The sequence below is a fragment of the Pimephales promelas genome, chromosome 3 (genome assembly GCF_988280905.1).
Source record: "Pimephales promelas chromosome 3, fPimPro1.hap1.1, whole genome shotgun sequence".
NCBI classification, from domain to species: domain Eukaryota; kingdom Metazoa; phylum Chordata; class Actinopteri; order Cypriniformes; family Leuciscidae; genus Pimephales; species Pimephales promelas.
In genome coordinates this window covers 46,364,299-46,374,879 of record NC_142771.1, presented here as the reverse complement: position 1 = coordinate 46,374,879, position 10,581 = coordinate 46,364,299, and the positions used below count along the sequence as shown (strand labels likewise).

General features: G+C 46.6%; 49 non-coding genes and 4 pseudogenes across 49 annotated transcripts in view; all 53 read left to right on the top strand.

Annotated features, from left to right (window-relative positions):
- LOC148990189 (5S ribosomal RNA) overlaps window positions 1-77 on the top strand; it is a 119-nt gene extending 42 nt beyond the window's left edge. Inside the window, exon 1 of the ribosomal RNA XR_016156718.1 lies at window positions 1-77. This exon is cut by the window's left edge and continues 42 nt beyond it. This is a non-coding gene — a ribosomal RNA (5S ribosomal RNA).
- Window positions 78-140: 63 nt separating this feature from the next.
- Window positions 141-259, top strand: LOC148990188 (5S ribosomal RNA; annotated as a pseudogene).
- A 63-nt stretch (window positions 260-322) lies between these two features.
- LOC148990187 (5S ribosomal RNA) lies at window positions 323-441 on the top strand. Its single transcript, XR_016156717.1, has one exon. It is a non-coding gene; the product is annotated as a 5S ribosomal RNA (ribosomal RNA).
- A 63-nt stretch (window positions 442-504) lies between these two features.
- On the top strand, window positions 505-623 carry LOC148990186 (5S ribosomal RNA). Its single transcript, XR_016156716.1, has one exon. It is a non-coding gene; the product is annotated as a 5S ribosomal RNA (ribosomal RNA).
- Window positions 624-686: 63 nt separating this feature from the next.
- Window positions 687-805, top strand: LOC148990185 (5S ribosomal RNA). Its single transcript, XR_016156714.1, has one exon. It is a non-coding gene; the product is annotated as a 5S ribosomal RNA (ribosomal RNA).
- A 172-nt stretch (window positions 806-977) lies between these two features.
- Window positions 978-1,096, top strand: LOC148990184 (5S ribosomal RNA). The gene has a single exon (XR_016160760.1). It is a non-coding gene; the product is annotated as a 5S ribosomal RNA (ribosomal RNA).
- A 63-nt stretch (window positions 1,097-1,159) lies between these two features.
- On the top strand, window positions 1,160-1,278 carry LOC148990183 (5S ribosomal RNA). Its single transcript, XR_016156712.1, has one exon. It is a non-coding gene; the product is annotated as a 5S ribosomal RNA (ribosomal RNA).
- Window positions 1,279-1,341: 63 nt separating this feature from the next.
- On the top strand, window positions 1,342-1,460 carry LOC148990182 (5S ribosomal RNA). Its single transcript, XR_016160759.1, has one exon. It is a non-coding gene; the product is annotated as a 5S ribosomal RNA (ribosomal RNA).
- A 63-nt stretch (window positions 1,461-1,523) lies between these two features.
- LOC148990181 (5S ribosomal RNA) lies at window positions 1,524-1,642 on the top strand. Its single transcript, XR_016156711.1, has one exon. It is a non-coding gene; the product is annotated as a 5S ribosomal RNA (ribosomal RNA).
- Window positions 1,643-1,705: 63 nt separating this feature from the next.
- On the top strand, window positions 1,706-1,824 carry LOC148990180 (5S ribosomal RNA). The gene has a single exon (XR_016167948.1). It is a non-coding gene; the product is annotated as a 5S ribosomal RNA (ribosomal RNA).
- A 173-nt stretch (window positions 1,825-1,997) lies between these two features.
- Window positions 1,998-2,116, top strand: LOC148990179 (5S ribosomal RNA). The gene has a single exon (XR_016156710.1). It is a non-coding gene; the product is annotated as a 5S ribosomal RNA (ribosomal RNA).
- Window positions 2,117-2,179: 63 nt separating this feature from the next.
- Window positions 2,180-2,298, top strand: LOC148990178 (5S ribosomal RNA). Its single transcript, XR_016160758.1, has one exon. It is a non-coding gene; the product is annotated as a 5S ribosomal RNA (ribosomal RNA).
- A 63-nt stretch (window positions 2,299-2,361) lies between these two features.
- LOC148990177 (5S ribosomal RNA) lies at window positions 2,362-2,480 on the top strand. The gene has a single exon (XR_016156709.1). It is a non-coding gene; the product is annotated as a 5S ribosomal RNA (ribosomal RNA).
- Window positions 2,481-2,543: 63 nt separating this feature from the next.
- On the top strand, window positions 2,544-2,662 carry LOC148990176 (5S ribosomal RNA). The gene has a single exon (XR_016167937.1). It is a non-coding gene; the product is annotated as a 5S ribosomal RNA (ribosomal RNA).
- Window positions 2,663-2,725: 63 nt separating this feature from the next.
- LOC148990175 (5S ribosomal RNA) lies at window positions 2,726-2,844 on the top strand. The gene has a single exon (XR_016156708.1). It is a non-coding gene; the product is annotated as a 5S ribosomal RNA (ribosomal RNA).
- Window positions 2,845-2,907: 63 nt separating this feature from the next.
- On the top strand, window positions 2,908-3,026 carry LOC148990174 (5S ribosomal RNA). Its single transcript, XR_016161715.1, has one exon. It is a non-coding gene; the product is annotated as a 5S ribosomal RNA (ribosomal RNA).
- Window positions 3,027-3,089: 63 nt separating this feature from the next.
- LOC148990173 (5S ribosomal RNA) lies at window positions 3,090-3,208 on the top strand. The gene has a single exon (XR_016156707.1). It is a non-coding gene; the product is annotated as a 5S ribosomal RNA (ribosomal RNA).
- A 174-nt stretch (window positions 3,209-3,382) lies between these two features.
- Window positions 3,383-3,501, top strand: LOC148990172 (5S ribosomal RNA). The gene has a single exon (XR_016156706.1). It is a non-coding gene; the product is annotated as a 5S ribosomal RNA (ribosomal RNA).
- A 63-nt stretch (window positions 3,502-3,564) lies between these two features.
- LOC148990171 (5S ribosomal RNA) lies at window positions 3,565-3,683 on the top strand (annotated as a pseudogene).
- A 63-nt stretch (window positions 3,684-3,746) lies between these two features.
- Window positions 3,747-3,865, top strand: LOC148990170 (5S ribosomal RNA). Its single transcript, XR_016156705.1, has one exon. It is a non-coding gene; the product is annotated as a 5S ribosomal RNA (ribosomal RNA).
- A 63-nt stretch (window positions 3,866-3,928) lies between these two features.
- Window positions 3,929-4,047, top strand: LOC148990169 (5S ribosomal RNA). The gene has a single exon (XR_016161714.1). It is a non-coding gene; the product is annotated as a 5S ribosomal RNA (ribosomal RNA).
- A 63-nt stretch (window positions 4,048-4,110) lies between these two features.
- Window positions 4,111-4,229, top strand: LOC148990168 (5S ribosomal RNA). The gene has a single exon (XR_016156704.1). It is a non-coding gene; the product is annotated as a 5S ribosomal RNA (ribosomal RNA).
- Window positions 4,230-4,402: 173 nt separating this feature from the next.
- LOC148990167 (5S ribosomal RNA) lies at window positions 4,403-4,521 on the top strand. The gene has a single exon (XR_016156702.1). It is a non-coding gene; the product is annotated as a 5S ribosomal RNA (ribosomal RNA).
- Window positions 4,522-4,584: 63 nt separating this feature from the next.
- On the top strand, window positions 4,585-4,703 carry LOC148990166 (5S ribosomal RNA; annotated as a pseudogene).
- Window positions 4,704-4,766: 63 nt separating this feature from the next.
- LOC148990165 (5S ribosomal RNA) lies at window positions 4,767-4,885 on the top strand. The gene has a single exon (XR_016156701.1). It is a non-coding gene; the product is annotated as a 5S ribosomal RNA (ribosomal RNA).
- Window positions 4,886-4,948: 63 nt separating this feature from the next.
- Window positions 4,949-5,067, top strand: LOC148990164 (5S ribosomal RNA). Its single transcript, XR_016156700.1, has one exon. It is a non-coding gene; the product is annotated as a 5S ribosomal RNA (ribosomal RNA).
- Window positions 5,068-5,130: 63 nt separating this feature from the next.
- LOC148990163 (5S ribosomal RNA) lies at window positions 5,131-5,249 on the top strand. Its single transcript, XR_016156699.1, has one exon. It is a non-coding gene; the product is annotated as a 5S ribosomal RNA (ribosomal RNA).
- Window positions 5,250-5,421: 172 nt separating this feature from the next.
- Window positions 5,422-5,540, top strand: LOC148990162 (5S ribosomal RNA). The gene has a single exon (XR_016160756.1). It is a non-coding gene; the product is annotated as a 5S ribosomal RNA (ribosomal RNA).
- A 63-nt stretch (window positions 5,541-5,603) lies between these two features.
- On the top strand, window positions 5,604-5,722 carry LOC148990161 (5S ribosomal RNA). The gene has a single exon (XR_016156698.1). It is a non-coding gene; the product is annotated as a 5S ribosomal RNA (ribosomal RNA).
- Window positions 5,723-5,785: 63 nt separating this feature from the next.
- LOC148990160 (5S ribosomal RNA) lies at window positions 5,786-5,904 on the top strand. Its single transcript, XR_016160755.1, has one exon. It is a non-coding gene; the product is annotated as a 5S ribosomal RNA (ribosomal RNA).
- A 63-nt stretch (window positions 5,905-5,967) lies between these two features.
- On the top strand, window positions 5,968-6,086 carry LOC148990159 (5S ribosomal RNA). The gene has a single exon (XR_016156697.1). It is a non-coding gene; the product is annotated as a 5S ribosomal RNA (ribosomal RNA).
- A 63-nt stretch (window positions 6,087-6,149) lies between these two features.
- Window positions 6,150-6,268, top strand: LOC148990158 (5S ribosomal RNA). Its single transcript, XR_016167926.1, has one exon. It is a non-coding gene; the product is annotated as a 5S ribosomal RNA (ribosomal RNA).
- A 173-nt stretch (window positions 6,269-6,441) lies between these two features.
- On the top strand, window positions 6,442-6,560 carry LOC148990157 (5S ribosomal RNA). Its single transcript, XR_016156696.1, has one exon. It is a non-coding gene; the product is annotated as a 5S ribosomal RNA (ribosomal RNA).
- Window positions 6,561-6,623: 63 nt separating this feature from the next.
- On the top strand, window positions 6,624-6,742 carry LOC148990156 (5S ribosomal RNA). Its single transcript, XR_016160754.1, has one exon. It is a non-coding gene; the product is annotated as a 5S ribosomal RNA (ribosomal RNA).
- A 63-nt stretch (window positions 6,743-6,805) lies between these two features.
- Window positions 6,806-6,924, top strand: LOC148990155 (5S ribosomal RNA). Its single transcript, XR_016156695.1, has one exon. It is a non-coding gene; the product is annotated as a 5S ribosomal RNA (ribosomal RNA).
- A 63-nt stretch (window positions 6,925-6,987) lies between these two features.
- Window positions 6,988-7,106, top strand: LOC148990154 (5S ribosomal RNA). The gene has a single exon (XR_016167915.1). It is a non-coding gene; the product is annotated as a 5S ribosomal RNA (ribosomal RNA).
- A 173-nt stretch (window positions 7,107-7,279) lies between these two features.
- LOC148990153 (5S ribosomal RNA) lies at window positions 7,280-7,398 on the top strand. Its single transcript, XR_016160753.1, has one exon. It is a non-coding gene; the product is annotated as a 5S ribosomal RNA (ribosomal RNA).
- Window positions 7,399-7,461: 63 nt separating this feature from the next.
- Window positions 7,462-7,580, top strand: LOC148990152 (5S ribosomal RNA). The gene has a single exon (XR_016156694.1). It is a non-coding gene; the product is annotated as a 5S ribosomal RNA (ribosomal RNA).
- A 63-nt stretch (window positions 7,581-7,643) lies between these two features.
- On the top strand, window positions 7,644-7,762 carry LOC148990151 (5S ribosomal RNA). Its single transcript, XR_016161713.1, has one exon. It is a non-coding gene; the product is annotated as a 5S ribosomal RNA (ribosomal RNA).
- A 63-nt stretch (window positions 7,763-7,825) lies between these two features.
- On the top strand, window positions 7,826-7,944 carry LOC148990150 (5S ribosomal RNA). The gene has a single exon (XR_016156693.1). It is a non-coding gene; the product is annotated as a 5S ribosomal RNA (ribosomal RNA).
- Window positions 7,945-8,116: 172 nt separating this feature from the next.
- Window positions 8,117-8,235, top strand: LOC148990149 (5S ribosomal RNA). Its single transcript, XR_016160752.1, has one exon. It is a non-coding gene; the product is annotated as a 5S ribosomal RNA (ribosomal RNA).
- A 63-nt stretch (window positions 8,236-8,298) lies between these two features.
- Window positions 8,299-8,417, top strand: LOC148990148 (5S ribosomal RNA). Its single transcript, XR_016156691.1, has one exon. It is a non-coding gene; the product is annotated as a 5S ribosomal RNA (ribosomal RNA).
- Window positions 8,418-8,480: 63 nt separating this feature from the next.
- LOC148990147 (5S ribosomal RNA) lies at window positions 8,481-8,599 on the top strand. Its single transcript, XR_016156690.1, has one exon. It is a non-coding gene; the product is annotated as a 5S ribosomal RNA (ribosomal RNA).
- Window positions 8,600-8,662: 63 nt separating this feature from the next.
- LOC148990146 (5S ribosomal RNA) lies at window positions 8,663-8,781 on the top strand. The gene has a single exon (XR_016156689.1). It is a non-coding gene; the product is annotated as a 5S ribosomal RNA (ribosomal RNA).
- Window positions 8,782-8,844: 63 nt separating this feature from the next.
- On the top strand, window positions 8,845-8,963 carry LOC148990145 (5S ribosomal RNA). The gene has a single exon (XR_016156688.1). It is a non-coding gene; the product is annotated as a 5S ribosomal RNA (ribosomal RNA).
- A 63-nt stretch (window positions 8,964-9,026) lies between these two features.
- On the top strand, window positions 9,027-9,145 carry LOC148990144 (5S ribosomal RNA). The gene has a single exon (XR_016156687.1). It is a non-coding gene; the product is annotated as a 5S ribosomal RNA (ribosomal RNA).
- Window positions 9,146-9,208: 63 nt separating this feature from the next.
- Window positions 9,209-9,327, top strand: LOC148990143 (5S ribosomal RNA). Its single transcript, XR_016161712.1, has one exon. It is a non-coding gene; the product is annotated as a 5S ribosomal RNA (ribosomal RNA).
- A 63-nt stretch (window positions 9,328-9,390) lies between these two features.
- LOC148990142 (5S ribosomal RNA) lies at window positions 9,391-9,510 on the top strand. The gene has a single exon (XR_016163623.1). It is a non-coding gene; the product is annotated as a 5S ribosomal RNA (ribosomal RNA).
- A 173-nt stretch (window positions 9,511-9,683) lies between these two features.
- Window positions 9,684-9,802, top strand: LOC148990141 (5S ribosomal RNA). The gene has a single exon (XR_016156686.1). It is a non-coding gene; the product is annotated as a 5S ribosomal RNA (ribosomal RNA).
- Window positions 9,803-9,865: 63 nt separating this feature from the next.
- Window positions 9,866-9,984, top strand: LOC148990140 (5S ribosomal RNA; annotated as a pseudogene).
- A 63-nt stretch (window positions 9,985-10,047) lies between these two features.
- Window positions 10,048-10,166, top strand: LOC148990139 (5S ribosomal RNA). Its single transcript, XR_016156685.1, has one exon. It is a non-coding gene; the product is annotated as a 5S ribosomal RNA (ribosomal RNA).
- A 63-nt stretch (window positions 10,167-10,229) lies between these two features.
- Window positions 10,230-10,348, top strand: LOC148990138 (5S ribosomal RNA). The gene has a single exon (XR_016161711.1). It is a non-coding gene; the product is annotated as a 5S ribosomal RNA (ribosomal RNA).
- Window positions 10,349-10,411: 63 nt separating this feature from the next.
- LOC148990137 (5S ribosomal RNA) lies at window positions 10,412-10,530 on the top strand. Its single transcript, XR_016156684.1, has one exon. It is a non-coding gene; the product is annotated as a 5S ribosomal RNA (ribosomal RNA).
- The last annotated feature ends 51 nt before the right edge of the window (window positions 10,531-10,581 follow it).

Sequence of the window (10,581 nt, the reverse complement as noted above, 5' to 3'; positions counted from 1 at the left end):
TCTCGGAAGCTAAGCAGGGTCGGGCCTGGTTAGTACTTGGATGGGAGACCGCCTGGGAATACCAGGTGCTGTAAGCTTTATATAGTTTACTAACCTAATGTTCTAACCATTCAAATAGCCCAATTTTGGCAGCAGATTTCGCTTACGGCCATACCACCTTGAGAACGCCCGAACTCGTCTGATCTCGGAAGCTAAGCAGGGTCGGGCCTGGTTAGTACTTGGATAAGAGACCGCCTGGGAATACCAGGTGTTGTAAGCTTTATATAGTTTACTACCCTAATGTTCTAACCATTCAAATAGCCCAATTTTGGCAGCAGATTTCGCTTACGGCCATACCACCTTGAGAACGCCCGAACTCGTCTGATCTCGGAAGCTAAGCAGGGTCGGGCCTGGTTAGTACTTGGATGGGAGACCGCCTGGGAATACCAGGTGCTGTAAGCTTTATATAGTTTACTACCCTAATGTTCTAACCATTCAAATAGCCCAATTTTGGCAGCAGATTTCGCTTACGGCCATACCACCTTGAGAACGCCCGAACTCGTCTGATCTCGGAAGCTAAGCAGGGTCGGGCCTGGTTAGTACTTGGATGGGAGACCGCCTGGGAATACCAGGTGCTGTAAGCTTTATATAGTTTACTACCCTAATGTTCTAACCATTCAAATAGCCCAATTTTGGCAGCAGATTTCGCTTACGGCCATACCACCTTGAGAACGCCCGAACTCGTCTGATCTCGGAAGCTAAGCAGGGTCGGGCCTGGTTAGTACTTGGATGGGAGACCGCCTGGGAATACCAGGTGCTGTAAGCTTTATTGTTTAAAAAAAAAAAAAAAAAAAAAGAGTCAATGAAATGGTTCAAAAATCCTAAATTGTCTTTTTTCCCCTCGAAATGCCTGAAATATTCTCTGAGTTTCTTCAGAAAGCCTGAAAGAGTCTCTTTTTTTTTCTTCTTCAAATAGCCCAATTTTGGCAGCGGATTTCGCTTACGGCCATACCACCTTGAGAACGCCCGAACTCGTCTGATCTCGGAAGCTAAGCAGGGTCGGGCCTGGTTAGTACTTGAATGGGAGACCGCCTGGGAATACCAGGTGCTGTAAGCTTTATATAGTTTACTACCCTAATGTTCTAACCATTCAAATAGCCCAATTTTGGCAGCAGATTTCGCTTACGGCCATACCACCTTGAGAACGCCCGAACTCGTCTGATCTCGGAAGCTAAGCAGGGTCGGGCCTGGTTAGTACTTGGATGGGAGACCGCCTGGGAATACCAGGTGCTGTAAGCTTTATATAGTTTACTACCCTAATGTTCTAACCATTCAAATAGCCCAATTTTGGCAGCAGATTTCGCTTACGGCCATACCACCTTGAGAACGCCCGAACTCGTCTGATCTCGGAAGCTAAGCAGGGTCGGGCCTGGTTAGTACTTGAATGGGAGACCGCCTGGGAATACCAGGTGCTGTAAGCTTTATATAGTTTACTACCCTAATGTTCTAACCATTCAAATAGCCCAATTTTGGCAACAGATTTCGCTTACGGCCATACCACCTTGAGAACGCCCGAACTCGTCTGATCTCGGAAGCTAAGCAGGGTCGGGCCTGGTTAGTACTTGGATGGGAGACCGCCTGGGAATACCAGGTGCTGTAAGCTTTATATAGTTTACTACCCTAATGTTCTAACCATTCAAATAGCCCAATTTTGGCAGCAGATTTCGCTTACGGCCATACCACCTTGAGAACGCCCGAACTCGTCTGATCTCGGAAGCTAAGCAGGGTCGGGCCAGGTTAGTACTTGGATGGGAGACCGCCTGGGAATACCAGGTGCTGTAAGCTTTATTGTATAAAAAAAAAAAAAAAAAAAAAAGAGTCAATGAAATGGTTCAAAAATCCTAAATTGTCTTTTTTCCCCTCGAAATGCCTGAAATATTCTCTGAGTTTCTTCAGAAAGCCTGAAAGAGTCTCTTTTTTTTTCTTCTTCAAATAGCCCAATTTTGGCAGCGGATTTCGCTTACGGCCATACCACCTTGAGAACGCCCGAACTCGTCTGATCTCGGAAGCTAAGCAGGGTCGGGCCTGGTTAGTACTTGGATGGGAGACCGCCTGGGAATACCAGGTGCTGTAAGCTTTATATAGTTTACTACCCTAATGTTCTAACCATTCAAATAGCCCAATTTTGGCAGCAGATTTCGCTTACGGCCATACCACCTTGAGAACGCCCGAACTCGTCTGATCTCGGAAGCTAAGCAGGGTCGGGCCTGGTTAGTACTTGAATGGGAGACCGCCTGGGAATACCAGGTGCTGTAAGCTTTATATAGTTTACTACCCTAATGTTCTAACCATTCAAATAGCCCAATTTTGGCAACAGATTTCGCTTACGGCCATACCACCTTGAGAACGCCCGAACTCGTCTGATCTCGGAAGCTAAGCAGGGTCGGGCCTGGTTAGTACTTGGATGGGAGACCGCCTGGGAATACCAGGTGCTGTAAGCTTTATATAGTTTACTACCCTAATGTTCTAACCATTCAAATAGCCCAATTTTGGCAGCAGATTTCGCTTACGGCCATACCACCTTGAGAACGCCCGAACTCGTCTGATCTCGGAAGCTAAGCAGGGTCGGGCCAGGTTAGTACTTGGATGGGAGACCGCCTGGGAATACCAGGTGCTGTAAGCTTTATATAGTTTACTACCCTAATGTTCTAACCATTCAAATAGCCCAATTTTGGCAGCAGATTTCGCTTACGGCCATACCACCTTGAGAACGCCCGAACTCGTCTGATCTCGGAAGCTAAGCAGGGTCGGGCCTGGTTAGTACTTGGATGGGAGACCGCCTGGGAATACCAGGTGCTGTAAGCTTTATATAGTTTACTACCCTAATGTTCTAACCATTCAAATAGCCCAATTTTGGCAGCAGATTTCGCTTACGGCCATACCACCTTGAGAACGCCCGAACTCGTCTGATCTCGGAAGCTAAGCAGGGTCGGGCCTGGTTAGTACTTGGATGGAAGACCGCCTGGGAATACCAGGTGCTGTAAGCTTTATATAGTTTACTACCCTAATGTTCTAACCATTCAAATAGCCCAATTTTGGCAGCAGATTTCGCTTACGGCCATACCACCTTGAGAACGCCCGAACTCGTCTGATCTCGGAAGCTAAGCAGGGTCGGGCCTGGTTAGTACTTGGATGGGAGACCGCCTGGGAATACCAGGTGCTGTAAGCTTTATTGTTTAAAAAAAAAAAAAAAAAAAAAAAGAGTCAATGAAATGGTTCAAAAATCCTAAATTGTCTTTTTTCCCCTCGAAATGCCTGAAATATTCTCTGAGTTTCTTCAGAAAGCCTGAAAGAGTCTCTTTTTTTTTCTTCTTCAAATAGCCCAATTTTGGCAGCGGATTTCGCTTACGGCCATACCACCTTGAGAACGCCCGAACTCGTCTGATCTCGGAAGCTAAGCAGGGTCGGGCCTGGTTAGTACTTGGATGGGAGACCGCCTGGGAATACCAGGTGCTGTAAGCTTTATATAGTTTACTAACCTAATGTTCTAACCATTCAAATAGCCCAATTTTGGCAGCAGATTTCGCTTACGGCCATACCACCTTGAGAACGCCCGAACTCGTCTGATCTCGGAAGCTAAGCAGGGTCGGGCCTGGTTAGTACTTGGATAAGAGACCGCCTGGGAATACCAGGTGTTGTAAGCTTTATATAGTTTACTACCCTAATGTTCTAACCATTCAAATAGCCCAATTTTGGCAGCAGATTTCGCTTACGGCCATACCACCTTGAGAACGCCCGAACTCGTCTGATCTCGGAAGCTAAGCAGGGTCGGGCCTGGTTAGTACTTGGATGGGAGACCGCCTGGGAATACCAGGTGCTGTAAGCTTTATATAGTTTACTACCCTAATGTTCTAACCATTCAAATAGCCCAATTTTGGCAGCAGATTTCGCTTACGGCCATACCACCTTGAGAACGCCCGAACTCGTCTGATCTCGGAAGCTAAGCAGGGTCGGGCCTGGTTAGTACTTGGATGGAAGACCGCCTGGGAATACCAGGTGCTGTAAGCTTTATATAGTTTACTACCCTAATGTTCTAACCATTCAAATAGCCCAATTTTGGCAGCAGATTTCGCTTACGGCCATACCACCTTGAGAACGCCCGAACTCGTCTGATCTCGGAAGCTAAGCAGGGTCGGGCCTGGTTAGTACTTGGATGGGAGACCGCCTGGGAATACCAGGTGCTGTAAGCTTTATTGTTTAAAAAAAAAAAAAAAAAAAAAAGAGTCAATGAAATGGTTCAAAAATCCTAAATTGTCTTTTTTCCCCTCGAAATGCCTGAAATATTCTCTGAGTTTCTTCAGAAAGCCTGAAAGAGTCTCTTTTTTTTTCTTCTTCAAATAGCCCAATTTTGGCAGCGGATTTCGCTTACGGCCATACCACCTTGAGAACGCCCGAACTCGTCTGATCTCGGAAGCTAAGCAGGGTCGGGCCTGGTTAGTACTTGGATGGGAGACCGCCTGGGAATACCAGGTGCTGTAAGCTTTATATAGTTTACTAACCTAATGTTCTAACCATTCAAATAGCCCAATTTTGGCAGCAGATTTCGCTTACGGCCATACCACCTTGAGAACGCCCGAACTCGTCTGATCTCGGAAGCTAAGCAGGGTCGGGCCTGGTTAGTACTTGGATAAGAGACCGCCTGGGAATACCAGGTGTTGTAAGCTTTATATAGTTTACTACCCTAATGTTCTAACCATTCAAATAGCCCAATTTTGGCAGCAGATTTCGCTTACGGCCATACCACCTTGAGAACGCCCGAACTCGTCTGATCTCGGAAGCTAAGCAGGGTCGGGCCTGGTTAGTACTTGGATGGGAGACCGCCTGGGAATACCAGGTGCTGTAAGCTTTATATAGTTTACTACCCTAATGTTCTAACCATTCAAATAGCCCAATTTTGGCAGCAGATTTCGCTTACGGCCATACCACCTTGAGAACGCCCGAACTCGTCTGATCTCGGAAGCTAAGCAGGGTCGGGCCTGGTTAGTACTTGGATGGGAGACCGCCTGGGAATACCAGGTGCTGTAAGCTTTATATAGTTTACTACCCTAATGTTCTAACCATTCAAATAGCCCAATTTTGGCAGCAGATTTCGCTTACGGCCATACCACCTTGAGAACGCCCGAACTCGTCTGATCTCGGAAGCTAAGCAGGGTCGGGCCTGGTTAGTACTTGGATGGGAGACCGCCTGGGAATACCAGGTGCTGTAAGCTTTATTGTTTAAAAAAAAAAAAAAAAAAAAAGAGTCAATGAAATGGTTCAAAAATCCTAAATTGTCTTTTTTCCCCTCGAAATGCCTGAAATATTCTCTGAGTTTCTTCAGAAAGCCTGAAAGAGTCTCTTTTTTTTTCTTCTTCAAATAGCCCAATTTTGGCAGCGGATTTCGCTTACGGCCATACCACCTTGAGAACGCCCGAACTCGTCTGATCTCGGAAGCTAAGCAGGGTCGGGCCTGGTTAGTACTTGAATGGGAGACCGCCTGGGAATACCAGGTGCTGTAAGCTTTATATAGTTTACTACCCTAATGTTCTAACCATTCAAATAGCCCAATTTTGGCAGCAGATTTCGCTTACGGCCATACCACCTTGAGAACGCCCGAACTCGTCTGATCTCGGAAGCTAAGCAGGGTCGGGCCTGGTTAGTACTTGGATGGGAGACCGCCTGGGAATACCAGGTGCTGTAAGCTTTATATAGTTTACTACCCTAATGTTCTAACCATTCAAATAGCCCAATTTTGGCAGCAGATTTCGCTTACGGCCATACCACCTTGAGAACGCCCGAACTCGTCTGATCTCGGAAGCTAAGCAGGGTCGGGCCTGGTTAGTACTTGAATGGGAGACCGCCTGGGAATACCAGGTGCTGTAAGCTTTATATAGTTTACTACCCTAATGTTCTAACCATTCAAATAGCCCAATTTTGGCAACAGATTTCGCTTACGGCCATACCACCTTGAGAACGCCCGAACTCGTCTGATCTCGGAAGCTAAGCAGGGTCGGGCCTGGTTAGTACTTGGATGGGAGACCGCCTGGGAATACCAGGTGCTGTAAGCTTTATATAGTTTACTACCCTAATGTTCTAACCATTCAAATAGCCCAATTTTGGCAGCAGATTTCGCTTACGGCCATACCACCTTGAGAACGCCCGAACTCGTCTGATCTCGGAAGCTAAGCAGGGTCGGGCCAGGTTAGTACTTGGATGGGAGACCGCCTGGGAATACCAGGTGCTGTAAGCTTTATTGTATAAAAAAAAAAAAAAAAAAAAAAGAGTCAATGAAATGGTTCAAAAATCCTAAATTGTCTTTTTTCCCCTCGAAATGCCTGAAATATTCTCTGAGTTTCTTCAGAAAGCCTGAAAGAGTCTCTTTTTTTTTCTTCTTCAAATAGCCCAATTTTGGCAGCGGATTTCGCTTACGGCCATACCACCTTGAGAACGCCCGAACTCGTCTGATCTCGGAAGCTAAGCAGGGTCGGGCCTGGTTAGTACTTGGATGGGAGACCGCCTGGGAATACCAGGTGCTGTAAGCTTTATATAGTTTACTACCCTAATGTTCTAACCATTCAAATAGCCCAATTTTGGCAGCAGATTTCGCTTACGGCCATACCACCTTGAGAACGCCCGAACTCGTCTGATCTCGGAAGCTAAGCAGGGTCGGGCCTGGTTAGTACTTGAATGGGAGACCGCCTGGGAATACCAGGTGCTGTAAGCTTTATATAGTTTACTACCCTAATGTTCTAACCATTCAAATAGCCCAATTTTGGCAACAGATTTCGCTTACGGCCATACCACCTTGAGAACGCCCGAACTCGTCTGATCTCGGAAGCTAAGCAGGGTCGGGCCTGGTTAGTACTTGGATGGGAGACCGCCTGGGAATACCAGGTGCTGTAAGCTTTATATAGTTTACTACCCTAATGTTCTAACCATTCAAATAGCCCAATTTTGGCAGCAGATTTCGCTTACGGCCATACCACCTTGAGAACGCCCGAACTCGTCTGATCTCGGAAGCTAAGCAGGGTCGGGCCAGGTTAGTACTTGGATGGGAGACCGCCTGGGAATACCAGGTGCTGTAAGCTTTATTGTATAAAAAAAAAAAAAAAAAAAAAAGAGTCAATGAAATGGTTCAAAAATCCTAAATTGTCTTTTTTCCCCTCGAAATGCCTGAAATATTCTCTGAGTTTCTTCAGAAAGCCTGAAAGAGTCTCTTTTTTTTTCTTCTTCAAATAGCCCAATTTTGGCAGCGGATTTCGCTTACGGCCATACCACCTTGAGAACGCCCGAACTCGTCTGATCTCGGAAGCTAAGCAGGGTCGGGCCTGGTTAGTACTTGAATGGGAGACCGCCTGGGAATACCAGGTGCTGTAAGCTTTATATAGTTTACTACCCTAATGTTCTAACCATTCAAATAGCCCAATTTTGGCAGCAGATTTCGCTTACGGCCATACCACCTTGAGAACGCCCGAACTCGTCTGATCTCGGAAGCTAAGCAGGGTCGGGCCTGGTTAGTACTTGGATGGGAGACCGCCTGGGAATACCAGGTGCTGTAAGCTTTATATAGTTTACTACCCTAATGTTCTAACCATTCAAATAGCCCAATTTTGGCAGCAGATTTCGCTTACGGCCATACCACCTTGAGAACGCCCGAACTCGTCTGATCTCGGAAGCTAAGCAGGGTCGGGCCTGGTTAGTACTTGGATGGAAGACCGCCTGGGAATACCAGGTGCTGTAAGCTTTATATAGTTTACTACCCTAATGTTCTAACCATTCAAATAGCCCAATTTTGGCAGCAGATTTCGCTTACGGCCATACCACCTTGAGAACGCCCGAACTCGTCTGATCTCGGAAGCTAAGCAGGGTCGGGCCTGGTTAGTACTTGGATGGGAGACCGCCTGGGAATACCAGGTGCTGTAAGCTTTATTGTTTAAAAAAAAAAAAAAAAAAAAAGAGTCAATGAAATGGTTCAAAAATCCTAAATTGTCTTTTTTCCCCTCGAAATGCCTGAAATATTCTCTGAGTTTCTTCAGAAAGCCTGAAAGAGTCTCTTTTTTTTTCTTCTTCAAATAGCCCAATTTTGGCAGCGGATTTCGCTTACGGCCATACCACCTTGAGAACGCCCGAACTCGTCTGATCTCGGAAGCTAAGCAGGGTCGGGCCTGGTTAGTACTTGAATGGGAGACCGCCTGGGAATACCAGGTGCTGTAAGCTTTATATAGTTTACTACCCTAATGTTCTAACCATTCAAATAGCCCAATTTTGGCAGCAGATTTCGCTTACGGCCATACCACCTTGAGAACGCCCGAACTCGTCTGATCTCGGAAGCTAAGCAGGGTCGGGCCTGGTTAGTACTTGGATGGGAGACCGCCTGGGAATACCAGGTGCTGTAAGCTTTATATAGTTTACTACCCTAATGTTCTAACCATTCAAATAGCCCAATTTTGGCAGCAGATTTCGCTTACGGCCATACCACCTTGAGAACGCCCGAACTCGTCTGATCTCGGAAGCTAAGCAGGGTCGGGCCTGGTTAGTACTTGGATGGGAGACCGCCTGGGAATACCAGGTGCTGTAAGCTTTATATAGTTTACTACCCTAATGTTCTAACCATTCAAATAGCCCAATTTTGGCAGCAGATTTCGCTTACGGCCATACCACCTTGAGAACGCCCGAACTCGTCTGATCTCGGAAGCTAAGCAGGGTCGGGCCTGGTTAGTACTTGGATGGGAGACCGCCTGGGAATACCAGGTGCTGTAAGCTTTATATAGTTTACTACCCTAATGTTCTAACCATTCAAATAGCCCAATTTTGGCAGCAGATTTCGCTTACGGCCATACCACCTTGAGAACGCCCGAACTCGTCTGATCTCGGAAGCTAAGCAGGGTCGGGCCTGGTTAGTACTTGGATGGGAGACCGCCTGGGAATACCAGGTGCTGTAAGCTTTATATAGTTTACTACCCTAATGTTCTAACCATTCAAATAGCCCAATTTTGGCAGCAGATTTCGCTTACGGCCATACCACCTTGAGAACGCCCGAACTCGTCTGATCTCGGAAGCTAAGCAGGGTCGGGCCTGGTTAGTACTTGGATGGGAGACCGCCTGGGAATACCAGGTGCTGTAAGCTTTATATAGTTTACTACCCTAATGTTCTAACCATTCAAATAGCCCAATTTTGGCAGCAGATTTCGCTTACGGCCATACCACCTTGAGAACGCCCGAACTCGTCTGATCTCGGAAGCTAAGCAGGGTCGGGCCTGGTTAGTACTTGGATGGAAGACCGCCTGGGAATACCAGGTGCTGTAAGCTTTATATAGTTTACTACCCTAATGTTCTAACCATTCAAATAGCCCAATTTTGGCAGCAGATTTCGCTTACGGCCATACCACCTTGAGAACGCCCGAACTCGTCTGATCCTCGGAAGCTAAGCAGGGTCGGGCCTGGTTAGTACTTGGATGGGAGACCGCCTGGGAATACCAGGTGCTGTAAGCTTTATTGTTTAAAAAAAAAAAAAAAAAAAAAAGAGTCAATGAAATGGTTCAAAAATCCTAAATTGTCTTTTTTCCCCTCGAAATGCCTGAAATATTCTCTGAGTTTCTTCAGAAAGCCTGAAAGAGTCTCTTTTTTTTTCTTCTTCAAATAGCCCAATTTTGGCAGCGGATTTCGCTTACGGCCATACCACCTTGAGAACGCCCGAACTCGTCTGATCTCGGAAGCTAAGCAGGGTCGGGCCTGGTTAGTACTTGGATGGGAGACCGCCTGGGAATACCAGGTGCTGTAAGCTTTATATAGTTTACTAACCTAATGTTCTAACCATTCAAATAGCCCAATTTTGGCAGCAGATTTCGCTTACGGCCATACCACCTTGAGAACGCCCGAACTCGTCTGATCTCGGAAGCTAAGCAGGGTCGGGCCTGGTTAGTACTTGGATAAGAGACCGCCTGGGAATACCAGGTGTTGTAAGCTTTATATAGTTTACTACCCTAATGTTCTAACCATTCAAATAGCCCAATTTTGGCAGCAGATTTCGCTTACGGCCATACCACCTTGAGAACGCCCGAACTCGTCTGATCTCGGAAGCTAAGCAGGGTCGGGCCTGGTTAGTACTTGGATGGGAGACCGCCTGGGAATACCAGGTGCTGTAAGCTTTATATAGTTTACTACCCTAATGTTCTAACCATTCAAATAGCCCAATTTTGGCAGCAGATTTCGCTTACGGCCATACCACCTTGAGAACGCCCGAACTCGTCTGATCTCGGAAGCTAAGCAGGGTCGGGCCTGGTTAGTACTTGGATGGAAGACCGCCTGGGAATACCAGGTGCTGTAAGCTTTATATAGTTTACTACCCTAATGTTCTAACCATTCAAATAGCCCAATTTTGGCAGCAGATTTCGCTTACGGCCATACCACCTTGAGAACGCCCGAACTCGTCTGATCTCGGAAGCTAAGCAGGGTCGGGCCTGGTTAGTACTTGGATGGGAGACCGCCTGGGAATACCAGGTGCTGTAAGCTTTATTGTTTAAAAAAAAAAAAAAAAAAAAAAGAGTCAATGAAATGGTTCAA